Genomic DNA, 24,190 nt, shown 5'->3' on the forward strand with positions numbered 1-24,190 from the left:
GTGCGCTGTACATCTTTTTATTTTGAAGTCACCAAGTTTGTCATTTATTGCACTAGGTGCACCCCCCATGCGCTTGTCTTTTCTCTTTTCCATATATATATATATATATATATATATATATATATATATATATATATATATATATACACACACATATATATATATACATATATATATATATATATATATATACACATATATATATCAGAAATAGAGAGTGAAACAGAGCTATATGAAGATAGACTAGGAAAGTGTACCAATATTTATATTTAACAGACTCTCGGCTAGATTACGAGTTGTGCGTTAGGGTAAAAAGCAGCGTTAAGAGGTCCTAACGCTGCTTTTTTACGCCCGCTGCTATTAATAGTCTTGAAGGTTTAGGGTCACCGCACACTTTTTGGCCTTACCGCAAAACAACTTACGTAAACTTCGTAAAGTCTTTTTTCTATGGGACTTCCATAGCGCCGGTATTACGAGTTTGTCCTGGGAGGCCAAAAAGTGAGCGGTACACCCTACCCTGTCAAGATCTGTAACGCATTCTAAAGTCAGTAGTTAAGAGTTTTATGGTACAACGCCGTAACATAAAACTCATAACTAAAGTGCTAAAAAGTACACTAACACCCACAAACTACCTATTAACCCCTAAACCGAGGCCCTCCCACATTGCAAACACAATAATAAAAAATTTAACCCCTAATCTTCCGCTCCAGACACCGCCGACACCTACATTATATTTATGAACCACTAATCTGCTGCCCCCAACATCGCCGACACCTAGATTATATTTATTAACCCCTAATCTGCCGCCCCCAATGTCACCGCAACCTACCTACACTTATTAACCCCTAATCTGCCGCACCAATGTCGCCGCCACTATATTAAAGTTATTAACCCCTAAATCTAAGTCTAACCCTAACACCCCCTAATTTAAATATAATTAAAATATATCTAAAGAAAATTACTATCATTACCTAAATTATTCCTATTTAAAACTAAATACTTACCTATAAAATAAACCCTAAGATAGCTACAATATAACTAATAGTTACATTGTAGCTAGCTTAGGATTTATTTTTATTTTACAGGCAAGTTTGTATATATTTTAACTAGGTAGAATGGTTATTAAATAGTTATTAACTATTTAATAACTACCTAGCTAAAATAAATACAAAAGTACCTTTAAAATAAAACCTAACCTAAGTTACACTAACACCTATCACTACATTATAAATAAATTAACAACAATTAAATCAATTTAATTAAATTAGCTAAATTACAAAAAAACAAACACTAAATTACAGAAAATAATAAACAAATTACAAGATATTTAAACTAATTACACCTAATCTAATAGCCCTATCAAAATAAAAAAAGCCTCCCAAAATAAAAAAAACCCCTAGGCTAAACTAAACTACCAATAGCCCTTAAAATTGCCTTTTGCGGGGCATTGCCCCAAAGTAATCAGCTCTTTTACCTGTAAAAAAAAAATATAAACAACTCCCCCAACAGTAAAACCCACCACCCACACAACCAACCCCCCAAATAAAATACTATCTAAAAAAACCTAAGCTCCCCATTGCCCTGAAAAGGACATTTGGATGGGCATTGCCCTTAAAAGGGCAGTTAGCTCTTTTGCAAGCCCAAACCCTAACCTAAAAATAAAACCCACCCAATACACCCTTAAAAAAAACTAACACTAACCCCCTGAAGATCGACTTACCAGGAGAAGTCTTCATCCAAGCCGGGCCGAAGTCCTCAACGAAGCTGGGAGAAGTCTTCATCCAAGCCGGGTGAAGTGGTCCTCCAGATGGGCAGAAGTCTTCATCCAGATGGCATCTTCTATCTTCATCCATCCGGCGCGGAGCGGGTCCATCTTCAAGACATCCGACGCGGAGCATCCTCTTCATTAGACTAAAGACGAATGAAGGTACCTTTAAGTGACGTCATCCAAGATGGCATCCCTTAGATTCCGATTGGCTGATAGAATTGTATCAGCCAATCAGAATTAAGGTAGAAAAAATCAGCCAATAGCATTGAGCTTGCATTCTATTGGCTGATTGGAACAGCCAATAGAATGCGAGCTCAATTCTATTTTTTCTACCTTAATTCCGATTGGTTGATATAATTCTATCAACCAATCGGAATCTAAGGGACGCCATCTTGGATGACATCACTTAAAGGTGCCTTCATTCGTCTTTAGTCTAATGAAGAGGATGCTCCGCGTCGGATGTCTTGAAGATGGACCCGCTCCGCGCCGGATGGATGAAGATAGAAGATGCCGGTAAGTCGATCCTCAGGGGGTTAGTGTTAGGTTTTTTTCAAGGGTTTATTGGGTGGGTTTTATTTTTAGGTTAGGGTTTGGGCTTGCAAAAGAGCTAACTGCCCTTTTAAGGGCAATGCCCATCCAAATGCCCTTTTCCGGGCAATGGGGAGCTTAGGTTTTTTTAGATAGTATTTTATTTGGGAGGTTGGTTGTGTGGGTGGTGGGTTTTACTGTTGGGGGGGGGGTTGTTTGTATTTTTTTTTACAGGTAAAAGAGCTGATTACTTTGGGGCAACGCCCCACAAAAGGCCATTTTAAGGGCTATTGGTAGTTAAGTTTAGGCTAGGGTTTTTTATTTTGAAGGTTTTTTTTTTATTTTGATAGGGCTATTAGATTAGGTGTAATTAGTTTAAATATCTTGTAATTTGTTTATTATTTTCTGTAATTTAGTGTTTGTTTGTTTTTTGTACTTTAGCTAATTTAATTTAATTGATTTAATTGTTGTTAATTTAGTTAATTTATTTAATTATAGTGTAGTGTTAGGTGTTAGTGTAACTTAGGTTAGGTTTTATTTTACAGGTACTTTTGTATTTATTTTAGCTAGGTAGTTATTAAATAGTTAATAAATATTTAGTAACTATTCTACCTAGTTAAAATAAATACAAACTTGCCTCTAAAATAAAAATAAATTTTAAGCTAGCTACAATGTAACTATTAGTTATATTGTAGCTAGCTTAGGGTTTATTTTATAGGTAAGTATTTAGTTTTAAATAGGAATAATTTAGGTAATGATAGTAATTTTCTTTAGATTTATTTAAATTATATTTAAGTTAGGGAGTGTTAGGGTTAGACTTAGATTTAGGGGTTAATAACTTTAATATAGTGGAGGCGACGTTGGGGACGGCAGATTTAGGGTTAATAAATGTAGGTAAGTGGCAGCGACATTGGGGGCGGCAGATTAGGGGTTAATAAATATAATGTAGGTGGCGGCGATGTTGGGGGCAGCAGATTAGGAGTTCATAAGTATAATGTAGGTGGTGGCGGTGTCCGGAGCAGCTGATTAGGAGTTAATAAATATAATGCAGGTGTCGCGATGTCGGGGGCGGCAGATTAGGGGTTAATAAGTGTAAGATTAGGGGTGTTTAGACTTGGGGTTCATGTTAGGGTGTTCGTGTAAACATAAATTTTATTTCCCCATAGGAATCAATGGGGCTCCATTACTGAGTTTTACGCTGCTTTTTTGCAGGTGTTAGACTTTTTCTCAGCCTGCTCTCCCTGTTGATTCCTATGGGGAAATCGTGCACGAGCACGTACGACCAGTTCACCGCTGACTTAAGCAGCGCTGGTATTGGAGTGCGGTAATAGGCAAAATTTTGCTCAACGCTCACTTCTTGTCTTTTAACAACGGGTTTGTAAAAACTCGTAATACCAGCGCTGCATGTAAGTGAGCGGTGAGAGAAAACTGCTTGTTAGCACTGCACAGCTCAAAATGAAAAGCTTGTAATCTAGCCGTCTGTGTGGTGATATAGTGTATTATAGGTGTACAGTATGATAATACAATCTATATATCGAAATGTAGTCTGGTAATGGATCTGGATTCTGCCAAATCTCTACACCTCCACTGAATACATATAATATATATACACAAGCGTGACTGGTATCTGACAGCAGGTGAATATAACTACTTAAATAGGCAATCCTTAGGAGAGAGTGTTTATTAGGTATCCTTAGGTTCAGTTCCAAACAATCCCCACAAAGTGCATCTCAGTCCAAGCAAAAAAAAAAAGATTCACCTCTTCAGAAGAGGATCCTCCCAGGTATTCTATGGAATAGAAAAAAGACAAGCGCACGGGGGGTGCACCTAGTGCAATAAACGACAAACTTGGTGACGTCAAAATAAAAAGATGTACAGCACACTCACGTGATTCGACCTCAAACGTATGAGGTATGGTAAAGACACTTGTAATATAGTAGCAGGTGCTACTCCTCCAGGAAATCTCCTCCCTGGATCAGACTGCTCCTTGGGACACACTCAGACTGCAGGCGAGTACACCGCCACATGTACAGCCTCCACGTTGACCTCTGAAAAAGTAGCCAATAGCGCAACAAAACTAGTCAAGCTCCGCCCCCGCCATTCAGCAATTATTCTTAGCTTGCAAAATAGCTGATCAGCTGCATGTGGTTCATCTTCTGCAGCAGCTGTTGATCAGACTCGTGCTGTGAGCAAGTTTATGTGAACAATTTTTGTTATATATTTCTGACGTTTTTATATGGTTTTATATTTTATGGTCGTTTGTGACCTCCTACTTTGTTAACCTTTTACTGACACTTGTAAATAAATACATGTCTGAATAAACTCCTGTGTATATAGTAGTCCCTGGCCCTGACCCTCTTTTAATAAAGATATAGGACTTCTGACTAGCTGTACACGTGGAGGTGTACTCTCCTGCAGTCTGAGTGTGTCCCAAGGAGCAGTCTGATCCAGGCAGGAGATTTCCCGGAGGAGGAGCACCTGCTACTATATTACAAGTGTCTTTACCATACCTCATATGTTTGAGGTGGAATCACGTGAGTGCGCTGTACATCTTTTTATTTTGAAGTCACCAAGTTTGTCATTTATTGCACTAGGTGCACCCCCTGTGCGCTTGTCTTCTCTCTATTCCATATATATATATATATATATATATATATATATATATATATATATATATATATATATATATATATATATATATATATATATATATATATAAATTCAAAATTTTAAAGAGAAGAAACTTTACACAGTAGAGCTATATGAGTTACTGTGATTTAAGCAGGGGATTTCAGCACTCAAAAAAAATTACTACTCCTTGATCTAATATGTAGATATACGGCTGAGGTATTATGTCAAACCCAAAGAAACACAGACACATACTGGTCAAATGAAATGCAATTGATTTATTACATATACCAACAGCTAGCAAAGGTCAAATAATTCATATTATTTCATCATATAAACATACCACTGCAGAGGGTGTATTAACATTGGAATCAATCTGATATTGAAAAAACTGTGAACCAACAGGCAAGCATATAAGAGAAAAAAACCTCTCAGATCCATTGTGACACTCTGTCAAATGATGTGTAATATCTGTGTTGATGCTTAGGATATAAAGATTGCATTTTGTGACACTTTGTTTGTTTTTTAAGGACTTGCAGCAATTTTCAAATTTTTCCTGGTACTTAGTTTTCTGCTTTCTGTGTTTTTACTATTATATATTCTTTGTAAATCAATGTTCAAAAATTATTATATATGCATTATTATTATTTTTTACATCACAACTTTTTTCAATATGTGCCAGATATTGTTTCTCCTCCACAAGTATATTGAATATGTTTTTCTTTTTATCTGATCTGCTGTATTTATTGTGGACACACACTTTATTAATTAATTGGATGTCTGTGTGACAACCATTGATTGTATGATTTAAAGTGACTGAAATTTTTCATTGGTGCGTTGCCCCTTTAAATATAGCAGCTGTCCATACTTGTCTTCAGCATCTATGATTAAGCGCATGTGTGCGTGAAACATGTAAGATCGCTGTTCCCTTCCTTTGTTTGTTGTGACTTTGTTCACTAATATGTGTATTTTTTTATTGGAATAAATAAACCTTTTTACTGTTGCTTAGCAGCCATCCGTTTTTCTCTTACTTTCTTTTGCGGTAGTCCGCCGCTTTTTTTGGTTGGCTCCACTCTACCCTTTTTTCTCGAGTTGGTCTGCTCTACCCCTCTTCCTTCTACCCGGCGGAAGCATACTGCAGCAGCACTCCCCTTTCTACAACAGGCAAACATAAACATATTATGCATATTGAAAAGGATGCAATCCACAATAGACCATATAGACCGAATATAACCAGCCTAATATAGACTAAACAAGTCCTTTAAGCAGAAGTAGCAGTCCTAGGTGGATGAACTGCCCCCCCCCAACAAATACACACTTGAAAGAGTTAAGCCGTAGTGATCACAGCAAAATGATTCTTAAATAACCTGTAGTCAGCTGACAACCAAGGTAAAAGCGTCCTCCAATGTCAGTTATATTTATATTCCACAGTGTAATGAATTATTTTTTAGACTTCCACATCCATACGTTGTAGGAAATATTATGCAAGAATAGATATAGCCTTAGCTAGTTGTTTAAACAAAAGCAGCACTGTCCTGGTATTATGGCATCTCATAGGGCGTAAGAAAAGCTAACCGGGACTATTACCTCCGACATTCAATCTCACCTATCCCATAACTCTGTCACGTCTCCTTATTCCTTGGGACACTGGTTGAAGTGGGTAAGATGTAATCGCCTCTGCCAAACCGCTTCCGGACACGTTACAGGGCAACACCGCTTGTGATTCCAAGTGCCCAAACTTGCTGCTCCTGTTTGAATGACTGTGTCGACATGCGTTTCGCCCCACAATGCTGTGCAAAAGGGGCCTCGTCAGGACTGTCAATCACTCACGGCTCTTGGTTTTTGTTGATTCCTTCTCGTTAGGGGAGTGGCTGGAGTATACACTTGCTTTCCAATCAAACAAGCCTCTTTTGTCACACCTCTGTGTTTCAATCTACTAAGCCTCTTGAGTGATGCATCTTTTAGTATTAGATACAACATTGCCTTTAGGAAAAAGAGCAACAAGTGATATATATAGAGTAACAAATTAATTGCAGTGCCAAAAACCATTATGTGCTGAATTTCAACTAAACATGCAAATAATAGCTATGACAGCTATTAATACATGAGAGATTCGAAAACTAAAGTGAACTCTTCATTCTATATACAAAGCGCTGGCAACTATCATACCATATGAAATGCTAAAGACTACTTAAAATATTTTTGGGAAATTCATTGAATTACAAGTGTTTCCTTCCACAGTTTAGAAAAATTGAAAAGATAGTGACTATTCCATAGATAAGTTATTTTTGTTTCTATCTAAGCTAGACCATTAACAGCAATATAGATTTTAACCCAAAAAAGACCCAAACTCAATTCTTTCAAAGTGGTATACTGTTTTTAACACATATGTCCATCTTGCTTTCTTATTTAACCCCTTAATGACCACAATGTACCCTGTATGTCACTGGTCGTTAAGGGTTTTTTCAGGACATAATAGCACAAGTCTAGCAAGAACACGCTATTAATGCCCTCCCTCCAGAAGGCTTTGTGGAATAGAGCAGTCTCAACGCTGGTGGCAAGACCACGCTATAAAACAATCAAGTCCCAAAAAAAGGCCAGCGACATACAGGGTACGTCGCTGGTCCTTAAGGGGTTAAAAGACATTTGTTGTTGTCCCCTCCTCTTCCATTAGTGATACCTCTATCAATTCCCACAAATTTTAAAGAGACAGTACTACTATTGTGAAAATCCTTAAAATGTCGGGCCACATTCGTGTCTCTTTCATAGAGGATGTCATCTCTATGCTCCTGTACCCTGTCCTTAAACATTCGCTTTGTTTTTCCAACATAGAACAGGGGACAGAAGCATTGTAAAAGATAGACAACCCTGATGGAGTTACAATTAGAGAAGCATCTAATATCAAACTGTTTTCCAGTATTTGCTGAGAAGGACTTACATTTTAGCATATATGGGCAGTACACACAATGTCCACATGGGAAATTGCCCTTAACCTGTTGGTATTTATTTAACCAATTGCTTTCAGGTTCATACCTTACAAATCTATTTTTAACTAACTTATCTTTTAAGCTAGGAGACTTTTTAGCGGCCAAAAGGGTTTTTCTTCTTACTTTTTCAGCAATTTTATCATCTAAGGTTAATAAATGCCAATTCTGAGATAGAATGTCTTTTATATTTTGCTACTGACAAGTAAAAGTAGTAATAAATCTTACATTATTATCAGTTTTTTTATTGACTTTTTTGGAATATAACAGGTCACTTTGATTAAGTTTTCTTACCTTGTTCATGGTTCGTTTAATTAGATTATGAGAATAACCTCTTTCAATAAATCTTTTACACATTATCTCTGCATGATGTTCAAACTTTATTTTTGAGGAACAATTCCTCTTTAATCTTAATAGTTGGCCATAGGGAATACCTTTTTTCAGAGGTTCAGGATGGAATATGGAATAGGATGGATTATGGAATAGTCAGTATCTTTTCAATTGTGGAAGGAAACACTTGTAATTCAATGAGTTTCCCAAAAATGTTTTAAGTAGTCTTTAGCATTTCATATGGTATGATAGCTGCCAGCGTATATAGCGTATATATATCTTTGTATATAGAATGAAGAGTTCACTTTAGTTTTCGAATCTCTCATGTATTAATAGCTGTCATAGCTATTATTTGCATGTTTAGTTGAAATTCAGCACATAATGGTTTTTTACACTGCCATTGATTTGTTACTCTATATTTCACTTGTTGCTCTTTTTCCTAAAGGCAATGTTGTATTTAATACTAAAAGATGCATCACTCAAGAGGCTTAGTAGATTGAAACACAGAGGTGTGACAAAAGAGGCTTGTTTGATTGGAAAGCAAGTATATACTCCAGCCACTCCCCTAACGAGAAGGAATCAACAAAAACCAAGAGCCGTGAGTGATTGACAGTCCTGACGAGGCCCCTTTCGCACAGAATTGTGGGGCGAAACGCACGTCAACACAGTCATTCAAACAAGAGCAGCAAGTTTGGGCACTTGGAATCACAAGCGGTGTTGCCCTTTAACGTGTCCGGAAGCGGTTTGGCAGAGGCGATTACATCTTACCCACTTCAACCAGCGTCCCAAAGAATAAGGAGACGTGACAGAGTTAAGGGATAGGTGAGATTGGATGTCGGAGATAAAAGTCCTGGTCTGCTTTTCTTACGCCCTATGAGATGCCATAATACCTGGACAGTGCTGTTTTTCTTTAAACAACTAGCTAAGGCTATATCTATTCTTGCATAATATTTCCTACAACGTATGGATGTGGAAGTCTAAAAAAGAATTCATTACACTGTGGAATATAAATATAGCTGACGTTGGAGGACGCTTTTACCTTGGTTGTCAGCTGACTACAGGTTATTTAAGAATCAGGTTGCTGTGATCACTACGGCTTAACTCTTTCAAGTGTGTATTTGTTGGGGGAGGCAGTTCATCCACCTAGGACTGCTACTTCTGCTTAACCCCTTAATGACCGGACCATTTTTCAATTTTCTTACCCTTAATGACAATGGCTATTTTTACATTTCTGCAGTGTTTGTGTTTAGCTGTAATTTTCCTCTTACTCATTTACTGTACCCACACATATTATATACCGTTTTTCTCGCCATTAAATGGACTTTCTAAAGATACCATTATTTTCATCATATCTTATAATTTACTAAAAAAAAATAATAAAATATGAGGAAAAAATGGAAAAAAAACACACTTTTTCTAACTTTGACCCCCAAAATCTGTTACACATCTACAATCAACAAAAAACACCCATGCTAAATAGTTTCTAAATTTTGTCATGAGTTTAGAAATACCCAATGTTTACATGTTCTTAGCTTTTTTTGCAAGTTATAGGGCCATAAATACAAGTAGCACTTCGCTATTTCCAAACCACTTTTTTTCAAAATTAGCGCTAGTTACATTGGAACCCTGATATCTGTCAGGAATACCTGAATATCCCTTGACATGTATATATTTTTTGTTAGAAGACAACCCAAAGTATTGATCTAGGCACATTTTGGTATATTTTATTCCACCATTTCACCGCCAAATGCGAGCAAATAAAAAAAAAACTTTACATTTTTCACAATTTTAGGTTTCTCACTGAAATTATTTACAAACAGCTTGTGCTATTATGGCACAAATTGTTGTAAAAGCTTCTTTGGGATCCCCTTTGTTCAGAAATAGCAGACTTATATGGCTTTGGCATTGCTTTTTTGTAATTAGAAGGCCGCTAAATGCTGCTGCGCACCACACGTAAATTATGCCCAGCAGTGAAGGGGTTAATTAGGTAGGTTGTAGGGAGCTTGCAGGGTTAATTTTAGCTTTAGGGTAGAGATCAGCCTCCCACCTGACACATCCCACCCCCTGATCCCTCCCAAACAGCTCTCTTCCCTCCCCCACCCCACAAATGTCCCCGCCATCTTAAGTACTGGCAGAAAGTCTGCCAGTACTAAATAAAAGGAGTTTTTTTTTTTTTTTTATAAAAAAAATAAAATATTTTAGCTGTGATGGACTCCTGCCTTAGCCCCAACCTCCATGATCCCCCCCCCCCCCAGCTCTCTAACCCTCTCCCCTATCTAATTGCGGCCATCTTGGGTACTGGCTGCTGTCTGCCAGTACCCAATTTGCACAAAAACATATAAGTATTTTCTGCTTTTTTTCTTTTTTGGGGGGTTTTCTGTAGTGTAGCAGCCCCCCACAATACCCCTACCCCTCCCCCTCCCAGATCCTTTTATATGATTTAAAAAAATATATATTCCCCCCCCCCCCTCTTCCCTCATTGGTGTCAGTGGCCAGGTAATGCGCGCGCCCCCGCGCGCTCCCGGCACCCGGCGTGCACATTGCACTTCTAGGAACCGGATGCCGGGTAGCGATGGGCCGCCCACCCACCTCCCTGTTGCGCTCCCACCCACCAACGAACTACCGGTGCAGAGAGGGCCACAGAGTGGCCCTCTCTGCATCGGAGTCTTCTAAAAAGGTATTGCAGGATGCCTCCATATGGAGGCATCACTGCAATACCCTGAGAGCTGCTGGAAGCGATTGCGATCGCTTCCAGCACTCTCCTAGACAACTGACGTACCAGGTACGTCCATTGTCATTAACTACTTGTTAATGCATGACGTACCTGGTACGTCAGTTGTCATTAAGGGGTTAAAGGACTTTATTTAGTCTATATTAGGCTGGTAATATTCGGTCTATATGGTCTATTGTGGATTGCATCCCTTTCAATATGCATAATATGTTTATGTTTGCCTGTTGGTTCACAGTTTTTTCAATATCAGATTGATTCCAATGTTAATACCCCCACTGCAGTGGTATGTTTATATGATGAAATAATATGAATTATTTGACCTTTGCTAGCTGTTGGTATATGTAATAATTAAATTGCATTTGATTTGACCAGTATGTGTCTGTGTTTCTTTGGGTTTGACATAATACCTCAGCTGTATATCTACATATTATATTAAGGAGTAGTAATTTTTTTTGAGTGCTGAAATCCCCTACTTAAATCACAGTAACTCATATAGCTCTACTGTGTAAAGTTTCTTCTCTTTAAAATTTTTAATTTAGAATTAATTATAGGGGTTTGCACCAGGTCAATATGCTGCCTTTACAACACTGACTAAATTAGATACCAGAGTAAATATCTCCTTCCCTAGCATTTGGAAGATTCTGGTTGTTCTTCTCCTAACTATTAATTTATTAACTTTATATATACTGTATATACATACATACACACATATATATATATATTACATTCTTTTAAGGTGAATGTTAAAGAAAACTATTAACAAGCAATCAATAAAAATTTACATTTTTACTGTACATTTTACACTAACACACTGTTTAAGCCCCTGAACTGCCAGATAGGGCTGTACTGTGCACATCTAATTTACACAGCCATCTAGCAGACAAGGGGTTAAACAGTTAGTTGTTGGCTAAAGAAATGCGACACTGCAAAGTACATCAGCTTACATTTCACTCTCAGCAGGACTGGTAGGGAAGAGGACAGTTCCTTTCTGTCCAGGAGAAAGTAAACAAACTTCACTCCGTTGAGTCCGTTGTTCTCTATGCAGACCCCGCCCCCCCGCAGCAAACAGAAACCGTTACATGTCAAATGTGAGAGGTCACAGGGGAGGGGACACTGTCTGCCCGAACGGGTAGTGTGTGTTACAAACAAAGCATTGGGATTTGTATATCCCAACTTAGTGCCCTGCTGCTCTGCTTGATAGAATGCGTAGCCAGACCCACTTGTTAGCAATAAAAAGCTGCAAAGAAAAACAGCTTTTACATTGCTGGTATTTTACTTATGCCGGTACCGGCTGCTAATCACTGATTATCAGCTTTGCCGGTAAAATACCGGCTTGGTGGCAACCCTAGTTGTTACGCATCGCAGTAACATGAGTACCGTGTTTATTTCCCTAGCGTAATCACGGACGCGTAATGGATTATCCCATAGAGACCAATGCAAACTGAATATACGGATTTTTCATCTAACACTCGATATCGCGAGAACTACACACTGCTCTGTCAAATTACACATACAACATAACGGACACTAAAAAGAATCAGATCAAATGTCCACACACAACATAGCACATACGCATTCAACATTCACAATCCTTTACAACAAATACTACACAACATTTACACTAAATGAGGATATGGAAAATAAGTTGCAATCTGCATCACGGAACAAAAGAACATGAAACAAGAATTGCACACTGATACACAAACAAAACATTTGCATTGGCGATTTGGAAACATTATTCAAATTAAACATTTACAACACTTAAAGGGACATGCCACCCACATTTTTTCTTTTATAATTTAGAAAGAGAATGCAATTTTAAACATCTTTCTAATTTACTTATATTATCTAATTTGTTTTATTCTCTTGATATTCTTTGATGAAAAGCATATCTAGATATGCTCACTAACTGCTGATTGGTTGCTGCACATGGAAGCATCGTGTGATTGGCTCACCATATGCATTGCTTTTTCTTCAACTAAGGATATTTAAAAAAATTAAGCAAAATAAATAATGGAAGTAAATTGTAATGTTGTTTAAATTTCTATTCTCTATCTGAATCATAAAAAAAGATTTTGGGTTTAGTGGCCCTTTAACAAATACGATACCATCAGAAATCAGCATTTAGGTTTTGAGATACTAAATTAGGAGAATGTTATGCAAAACGATCACTATGACATCATCGCATTATGCACATTCCACAAATACATATGTGCATTTAGAAACTCTATGGCCTAGATTTTGAGTTTGGTGGTAGCCGTGAAAACCAGCGTTAGAGGCTCCTAACGCTGGTTTTTACCGCCCTCCGGTATTTAGAGTTTAGTTACCGACACTCAAAAAACACCCAACGCACAAATCTCTACCGACAGCTCAGACCCAGTAGTTAACATCTACCGACAAAATAAACATCCACGAATCAAAAAACAAATATTACACAAGGTACACTTACACTCATACAAACACTACACTATATTTATTTTTCAGATTTAATATTTTTTCTTCAAAATAGAAAGGATCAAAGTTGCGAGATCTCGGGTGTTAGAAAAAAAACAACACAAATCCATTTTGCCATTGACTAACATTGACACACGGGAAAAGACCCTCATATAGCTGCATCTAACTAATAATATTATCACAAACATACACTCATCGATGCATACCAAAAATATACACCACATTACATACACAAACAAGTTATTTATTACAAAATGAACACGATTTAGCTACTTTTTCACACAGGCTCATGACGTCACTCACTTTACGAGGAAAACCAGTCTTTGATTTTTTTTTTACCAAAATTTTGAGCCTCCATTGACTTCTATGGGGAAGACGTGCTCGTGCACGCGACAGACAGATTTCCCTAACGCACGCAAAAAGCGTAGACAAAAAAACTCCAAATACCAGCGCTAGAAATCTTTTAAAAAAAAAAAAGCTTTTCTGCGTTAGACCCAGCTATGACAAATAGATCAAGAAATGCCTATTTCCCTATGGTGGACTTATGGATTTTACTTATTGAATATTCACAACAGCATTAAATTGTTTCATACTTTTACATTACATCAACTACAAATCAACATCACTAGTAACAAACATTTTTACAAATAAAATCACATTTAAACGGACACAAAAATAAATACAACATTTCAGGATTCACAAACAGTACACAATGGGAAACACCTCTCATTTACTTTTATTATTGCATTTCATTTATTCAACTCATATGCTTGCAGCAACTGCATATCTACATAGGCTTAACACATGATCAGTCATGGATGCACATACATTACTTTTATCATTCACTCATACATGTGCATTCAAATGATGGGGGGAAAACACATTACATTCTCTCTAGGAATCACAAAACAGAACATATGTATTTTACTGTACTTTTAACATCATGATTCCATCACAATAAACCATTAGGAATTACGTACAAGAAGAACATCATTACACCAGATTACAGATGTCACTTTATGGGAAGGAACCACAATGCCAGACCGCTATATAGAAGTCAGCATATGTGGGACGCAATCACAATATATACGTATATGTACATAACACGCATCACCCATCACGCAACCACAAAGCACACATTTATATTTTATTCAGCACACAATAACAATGTAGCACAATACAACAACACAATGAGGATTTCAGAACTACATAGGCAGGTTAATAATATGATGACGTCATTAGAAGATTCAACCATACACATTACAGATTCACGACTGTACCGCCCCTTTCAGAAATTTACCACTCAATACTACAATACAACATATACGTAAACAACAGTTTGGAACAGCATTATTAGGGCGATTTGAATGGGACAATTAATAAATATTGTCAGCTCGCAAATCACTTAGATATATAATACTACAGATGACAGCCGGAAGTTCTTCAGTATTAGTGCCATTTTAATGGGACGCATACAATATTGACAGCTCGGCAATCACTTATATATACAATACTACAGATGACAGCCGGAAGTTCTTCAGTATTAGTGCGATTTGAATGGGACGCATACAATATTGACATCTCGGCAATCACTTATATATATAATACTACAGATGACAGCCGGAAGTTCTTCAGTATTAGTGCGATTTGAATGGGACGCATACAATATTGACATCTCGGCAATCACTTATATATATAATACTACAGATGACAGCCGAAAGTTATTCAGTATTAGTGCGATTTTTTTATTTTTTATTATATTTTTATTGAGGTTGTGCGAGAACAATACAACTTAAATTAAACAACACAGCAGTAAAACAAATATAAATGTTACATTTCCATTTAGCAATTTCTATATATGTTGAGAGATAAAATTCTCAATATGAAGTATCCTATTAAAAAAAAGAAAAAAACAGAAAACTGGAACCTCATTTTCTTAATTAGCAGTGTGAATAATCGTATTTGAACTCTAATTAGTTTAGCAATTGACATGTTAAGTATAAACACAAATGAAAATACAGCTCTACTATGTAGATAATATGGTAAGATAGATAAATATAGATAGGTTGCGGCATAGACAAGAGAAGCCGCTTGGTTAGACCTCCTGAGTTAGGAGGGTCATTATGGGGGGTGGGGGGGGGGGAGGTGGGAAATTGAATGTGATGGATAGAGTATGCAATCAGGGTCTTTTCGGGCTTATTTATTAGTATAGGGGATGCTCAGGGAAGTATGATAACAAGATAAACAGCAAATATCAGTGGGTAGTTCAAGGGTTAGTGATATATCAATCAGGCACTGTGCCTAATTCTGGAGAGCTTCCAGGTCCATACTCAACAAAATAACATAGCTGAACGGGCTAAATCAGAATGTAGTGTAAAATAACTAAAGTTGTAGTGCAGGTCCAGCCTGCATCACAAAATGGAGCTATGCGCCACACTATATCTGTGTCTTTCTTAGCAGGGTATGAATTTGCACTCTTTGCCTCAGGACAGGATGATGCAGCACACAGTGAGATACCCTTTTTAAGCAGCTGCGAATATAATATGTTTAGTGTTTAGCCATTAAATGCGCTATACAAGCACCTTAAGTAGCCCATTTAGATTAAAATATGGGAGACATCATGGGTATGCGAACTGTGGATGTAGGCAAAGGTGGAGTGTGGGAATCAGGATGAGATCCATATAGTACAAAACGTCTCTAATTATGAAAGACTGCTCCTAAGTTATCAGCTGAACCCCATAGCTTGAGGGACTGTGGGAACAAACAACACACTGCGGTACAAATTAGATACTAGTAACAGAGGAATAGTAGTATTATAAGAAATGGAGCAAGACAATTGAGATTGATATGATAGCTATAATGCTGTATATAGTAAATGTTAGGGCGCCGCCTCGGCCGCTGGCTACGCCTATGCTATAGGGAAATAGGACTCAATATTCAAAGAATATAAAAGCAGAACAATATCAGCTGTATACGATAGATAGACAAATGTGTCATATCCTTAATGAGCTTAATCTAATTCTCACACAAGAGCAACACTATTTTAATACATTTCCTACAAACTAAGCTAAACTAAACTATCCCTATAATCTCATAAACTAGAATATCTCACTTTATATGGGGACAGCATACAACTCAGGGACCTCAGCATATGTTATCCTTAGGCGCAGTGAGGAAAGATGTGTAGAAGGGTTATATGGGAGCTTACATAGGTGGGTATATTAGCTTGCAGATAGTCAAGCATATGTGACAATAAAGAAATACATACCTCAGTATGTCAGATACAGTGTGTAAAAGATATTATATGCAAAATGAAAAACATATGTGAACTGATAACATTTTCATCAATTTAACCTGGATTTCTCCAGTCAGGGTTTCAGGACTAACAGAAAATATAGTCAAGCTCAAACAGTCACTAGGGCTTGAAAGATTTTCAGCAAACATAAAGACATTTGAAACTATAACAACAGCACCGATAATGACCTTAGGTGTCAAAAGATATAGTGCATTAATAACATAAGGCTTATGCCACAAAGTTCGATGAAGGAAAGTCTGGAATGTTCAGAGAATTTATCTCCAGCTTACTATGGTAGACACTATTACTTTACCCAATGCCTGCTGCACAGAGACAGCTAGATGGGCGCTGCAAGTGTGGCCATGATTGTAAATCCCCTGCAGGGACACTGTCAGGATCAATTGTGCCATTCCCTTCAGATTGCTGGGTGGATGGCAGTGGAGACATCAGGGCACAATAGAGAGCATGTAAGTTTGTTGCATCTGTAGCGCAATATGCGCTGTATAACTTTAGGGTCCCGCGACTGTTGTCATACAGCCTGGGAGAAGTCGTCTGTGGCTTACCCTCCGCTTGTCTGTGTCGCCGAGTGAGATAGAGAGCGCTGTGTTCCGGATCTAAACTTTCAACTCCGGTTTCATGGGACTTGAGCTGATCGGGTGGCCAGCCTGCATAAGCAGCGGTATCTAAGGACTTAGCCATCTTCGTTACAGGTTCTGGGGTATACGGTAGATGCTGGGGCCCCAAAGCATCACCACTCTCGCTGACTCTGTCACTTTTGGTTAGACATAGGCAAACTCCTTCTAGTACTTCACCGGAATCCACCGATTCAGAGACCCCGACCGGAGCTGTGATAAAAGTATGTCTATAGGACTCCAGAAGCTTATTCAGCACAGCTAAAATCCAATGGGCGTCCACCATCTCATATGTAGAAGGTTAGGGCAATAGCAAGAAATGTCTCAGGCCGCGCTCGTAAATAAAGGCTAATCTGTATAGGGTATCTTCCTCACCATGCGGATAAGAAAATGGCCGCCACCCGATCAGTACCAAAGAAGGCCTCCGGTCTTAACTGGGATCAGCTGCATCAAAGCCATATCATGCTCTTCCACATATATTAGGCTGAGGTTTATCCTCTATTCTCCAATATTTAGAGGGTATAGGTTACCTTGGGAAGCATTTTAAATTAGTTTGAAAGGGATATAGCTGGAGCTATAGAAATGTGCGTCCTCTCACAAGCGTTGCTGGCTCCGCCCCCCCAGTATTAGTGCGATTTTAATGGGATGCATACAATATTGACAGCTCGGCAATCACTTATATATACAATACTACAGATGGCAGACGGGAAGTTCGGAATTATTATTGCGATTTTAAAGGGACACATACAATATTGACAGCTCAGCAATCACTTATATATACAATACTACAGATGACAGCCGGAAGTTATTCAGTATTAGTGCGATTTGAATGGGACGCATACAATATTGACATCTCGGCAATCACTTATATATACAATACTACAGATGACAGCCGGAAGTTATTCAGTATTAGTGCGATTTTAATGGGACGCATACAATATTGACAGCTCGGCAATCACTTATATATACAATACTACAGATGACAGCCGGGAAGTTCGGAATTATTAATGCGATTTTAAAGGGACGCATACAATATTGACAGCTCGGCAATCACTTATATATACAATACTACAGATGGCAGATGTTACTTTATCGTTTACAAACAATATTACAGCAACATTGATCGATCACATTCGATGCACATTATACACAACTATGCACTTTCATTCATGTTAGCCTGGACGTGTGCTTTTTACTATAAGATCGCGTTTAAGAAATATTGATTACGCATATGATCAAACATTACAAACATGCACTGTATGTGTGATATTTGACACTTTCACATTGAGATTCATTGGGGGAAAACAACATTTCAGCAAACACCAAAAAAACGCCCACTGTGAAAGCATTCGCGCCGCTCACATACAAACAAGTGAATACAATTAGCAATCATTACAAACTCACTACCATTGGACTAATTGTACTATAAATCCCCCAAACAACATAGCCAAAGCATCCCTTGTGATCCACATCAGATCAATTTGCATACCTTGTTACGCCTTGCTCTGCTGTTTGGAAATATGGATGATGACGACATGGTAGACGCTGCTGGTGCTGCTATTGGCGAACTAGCTGTTGATAGAATCAGGCAGCCTCGGCGGCTCCGAGTGAGACAAAGGGCTCATCTGGTTCGTCTGGTTTGCGGTCCTCGTGTCTACAGGGTGAGACCCACCTTGGAAAACATGAGCGACTTTGAGGTTTATGATAAGTATCGGCTCAATCACGAACAGCTCATTGGCCTTTACGATCTTCTTAAACCTCATTTGGAGCCACGTATAAGCTATAGGATGCAATTTAACCATTTATTTTTATTTCCGCAAATGTCTACTTTTAGTTCAATGCAGATATGTAGCATGTCTTACCTTAAATGCTCAGAGAATGCAATGTAACCATTTAGTTGACATTTTACACAAGGTCTGGTTTAGGCGAAATACGCATATGTAGCATGTCTTAGCTGAAATGGGAAGATATTATCAAATGCAATTTAACCATGTCATTGTCTCTTTCCGCTAATGTCTACTTTTAGTTCACTGCAGATATGTAGCATGTCTTACCTTAAATGCTCAGATAGAGAATGCAATGTAACCATTTATTTGGGATTTTACACAAGGTCTGGTTTAGGCGAAATCTGCATATGTAGCATGTCTTAGCTGAAATGGGAAGATAGCAGCCAATCCAATTTAACCATGTCATTGTCTCTTTCCGCTAATGTCTACTTTTAGTTCAATGCAGATATGTAGCATGTCTTACCTTAAATGCTCAGATAGAGAATGCAATGTAACCATTTCATTGGGATTTTACACAAGGTCTGGTTTAGGCGAAATACGCATATGTAGAATGTCTTAGCTGAAATGGGAAGATATTAGCAAATGCAATTTAACCATGTCATTGTCTCTTTCCGCTAATGTCTACTTTTAGTTCAATGCAGATATGTAGCATGTCTTACCTTAAATGCTCAGATAGAGAATGCAATGTAACCATTTCGTTGGGATTTTACACAAGGTCTGGCTTAGGCGAAATACGCATATGTAGCATGTCTTAGCTGAAATGGGAAGATATTAGCAAATGCAATTTAACCATGTCATTGTCTCTTTCCGCTAATGTCTACTTTTAGTTCAATGCAGATATGTAGCATGTCTTACCTTAAATGCTCAGATAGAGAATGCAATGTAACCATTTCGTTGGGATTTTACACAAGGTCTGGTTTAGGCGAAATACACATATGTAGCATGTCTTAGCTGAAATGGGAAGATAGCAGCCAATGCAATTTAACCATGTCATTGTCTCTTTCCGCTAATGTCTACTTTTAGTTCAATGCAGATATGTAGCATGTCTTACCTTAAATGCTCAGATAGAGAATGCAATGTAACCATTTCGTTGGGATTTTACACAAGGTCTGGTTTAGGAGAAATACGCATATGTAGCATGTCTTAGCTGAAATGGGAAGATAGAGAATAATATTGAACTAGATTATTCTTTTAAAAAATAAACATTTGTTAGTGGATTATCGTGTACACAAACTTTTTTTGGAATCAAAATACAATTTTGAGGATTCAGTTTGAATTATGTTCTGTTCATAATTTATAGGTGATTCTGGTTACATGAGCCGGCCTTGGCTTATTACCCCCTTGCGTAGCCCGACTGATGTGGCTGAGGAGCGCTACAATAGGGCTCATAAGAGAACCAGGGCGGTGGTTGAACGAATGTTCAGGCTCCTGAAGATGAGGTTCAGGTGCCTTGACAGGTCAGGAGGAGCCCTCCAGTACAACCCAAAGAAGGTGGCTAAGATTGTTATAGCCTGTAGTGTCCTGCATAATATTGCACAGCGGGCTGGGATGCTGCAGGCCGTCCAGGCGCACCGAAACCTCCTCAGAGGAGGACGATCCAGTTCTAGAGGGGCCATTCCGGGACGAGGGGCTCAATGTCAGAGCAGACATCATCAACCGCCACTTTAGACGGTAAATAATAGAAGTTAGATTGGAGTATTGTCAATAGATGTGAACTCTAGGGAAATGACAAGTAGAGAATTGAGCAAACATGTTAGGATTGTTCATCAAATGCTAAAAATGTGTTTCATTTATTAATATAGGTGATGCTCTGGTCATTGGGTCCTGTAGCGAGTCTTTGCCACCTGGTTTTTAAAGAGGACATCAGCTGGTAAGTATAAATGTATGGACTGTTGCTGGCATGAATTGTACACAAATACATCATATGGCATACATTTTCAAAACTAGTATTTAGTTTACACATTACTTAAAATGTAAATACTCAGAAAGGGATCCTCTAGCATAACTATCCTCTAGCATAACTATGCTTCAAAGTCACACATTAGAGGTTCGTTCTGCTCAATATGACTCATCTTCACACTTGATAGAACATAACACAAGATGCTACACACGCTTAGTAAGCTAGTGACAGAAATTGATTCAGAAATGGGGGGTGGGAGAGGGGTACAGAACTGATTCACACACTTGTAGTAGTAATTTTAATAAACCTTTTTATGCCATTAGGGAGATGACTTCATGTAAAGACTGAAAGGGAAGAATTCGAAGAATGACAGTGAAGAATTCCCAGACTGACAGTGGAAAAAGACAAGATTGAAATTGAAGAATACCAATGGGATCATGTCTGGCATTATCTTTCAAATCTGCTGACCTTGAAAACCATACAAAGACATGTTCACATGGTAAGTGCCAACTATTTGATAGAATAAGGCTGTGGAGGCATCCTATTGGAGACACTTAGATTATTTTTTAATTTTTAGATGGTATTTCACAGTCCTCTATTTATGAAATGATGAATAAGACACCTATTGAAGATCAACTGTTTTCCCCTGAATTGACTTTCAAAGACCATGCATTATCCAGGTTGGTTTACCAATGCATGATAGTTAAGAATCACAGGAAGAATGTAGAATATTAGTAGCTTACATACATTAGTCATATTTTGTTCATAATTAGATATTTAGGTATCACAATCAGACACTTAGATTATTTTCTAATTTTTAGATGGTTTTTCAGTCCTCTATTTATGAAATGATGAATAAGACACCTATTGAAGATCAACTGTTTTCCCCTGAATTGACTTTCAAAGACCATGCATTATCCAGGTTGGTTTACCAATGCATGATAGTTAAGAATCACAGGAAGAATGTAGAATATTAGTAGCTTACATACATTAGTCATACTTTGTTCATAATTAGATATTTAGGTATCACAATCAGACACTTAGATTATTTTCTAATTTTTAGATGGTTTTTCAGTCCTCTATTTATGAAATGATGAATAAGACACCTACTGAAGATCAACTGTTTTCCCCTGAATTGACTTTCAAAGACCATGCATTATCCAGGTTGGTTTACCAATGCATGATAGTTAAGAATCACAGGAAGAATGTAGAATATTAGTAGCTTACATACATTAGTCATACTTTGTTCATAATTAGATATTTAGGTATCACAATCAGACAAAGGAATACATATTATAGTTAATATAGAGGTATTTGAATGGACATGAAATATTACATTTATGTTCAGCATACATATATATTTATTATTTAAATGTGATATACATTATTATGTATAATTAGAAATGCTGATATTTAAATGTAATTTTTATTACACAATATAATGGTGTATGGTTATTTTGGTTTTTAATCCAAATATTTAATTCATAAATATCTTGATAAAATTTTGCACAAAGTTACAGCATAGACACAAGATGATTGTAAATGTATTTTATGAATATTTTACGTGTGTATTAACTTTGTAAAATATGTTTTTTTATTTTCAGATTTTCATCTGATGACTTCCAGGAATATTTTTATTTTTTTGTATTTGTTAAAAGAACTTTTTTTTTTTAAAAATGGTAATAATCAACATTTTATTATTAAATACCCTCTTTTGAACAGATTATAATAAATATCCATATAATCTGTCAATAAAAAACAATTTGACTCCCATGACTGGTAGTTGTCTATTTGACAAGCACATGCATAAGATCAAATTAGGCATCATGTATAGCATTAATTTTAGAAAATCCACTGATTCAGAGAATATTAAATTCAACTATCTTTTTAAAATTAATTGGGGAGTGAAATCCATCAATGCTTTTCTTGTGTAATTTTTAGATGTTAAAATATTTTCGGATATGTAGTCAGAATTTGACATAATTTTATTTGTTTCACTTTTAAGAAGGGGAAGTGGTTCACTTACATTAAAGTGACAGTGTTGTTGAATGTAAAATTTATTTTATAAGATCTTGTATCTTCCTTAGGTATCTAAAAACATTATTTTAATAAATTTATATTTTTTAAATTTAAAAATGGTAGGTCATTTAACTTCATATTTTGCACAAGCTAGTTATTGGATGCCATGTTAATTGATTTTATTTTCTAGTGGAGTCATTTAAAGGGTCATTTAACTATAGTTATTAATATTATGTAGTTTTTAAAATCTTACCTCTTGGGTTAGACATCACATATCTATATATAATTTTCATTCCCCTTTAGTTTCTTTCGACAATGTTAAATCAACATTCCGAATGTTTTGGTCCTTAAAGGGACATTCACAAAATATATTGTGTATTGAATTTTAAACAATCATAAAATAATTTAAACATATTTAGAAAGTACTATAGAATTACATTCAGTCTTTAAATATACTTAGAAAAAGATACATCAATGCACATATCTTAGACAATTACATAAGGCATCTATGTGCAACCAACAATCAGCATCAAAATAGCCTATGTAGATATGTATTTAATCCAAGAATATATATAATTAAAATCTAATGATCGAATAACAAAACATATTAAGTTGTTCAAATATTATAATCTTATCCAAAATGCATAAATAACATATAGCTTAATGTCCCTCTAAGCTGAAGACTGCAAAATACATCCATTACAATATATATTTCAGTCAGTGTGTAAAACAATCCAGAAGTTAATCTAAATATGCTTTACTCATATGTTATACTAATTTTGCCAAAGGAAGGTGCCTAGGTTTATGATATTTCAAGCATTATTGTGAAATGTCTCCTTAAAGGGACATGAACTCAAAATATACTTAAAGGGAGACAGTAAAAAAATTACTGATTTATACATTCAGAAAGAGTATTCTATTTTAAGCAACTTTATAAATTGTCTCATATTATCAATGTTCCTCGTGATGTTGCTATCATTACTTTAAAAATAAGGCATTAAATTGATAATTTATTTGCTTCAGTACTCTGGACAGAACTTTTTTTTGGGGTGGATTAATTTATCCAACAATCATCAAGGACAACCCAGGTTTTTCGCCAAAATTGTCCGTAATCTAAAATATCATTATTGATTT

The sequence above is a fragment of the Bombina bombina genome, chromosome 3, assembly GCF_027579735.1.
Source record: "Bombina bombina isolate aBomBom1 chromosome 3, aBomBom1.pri, whole genome shotgun sequence".
Taxonomy (NCBI): Eukaryota; Metazoa; Chordata; class Amphibia; order Anura; family Bombinatoridae; genus Bombina; species Bombina bombina.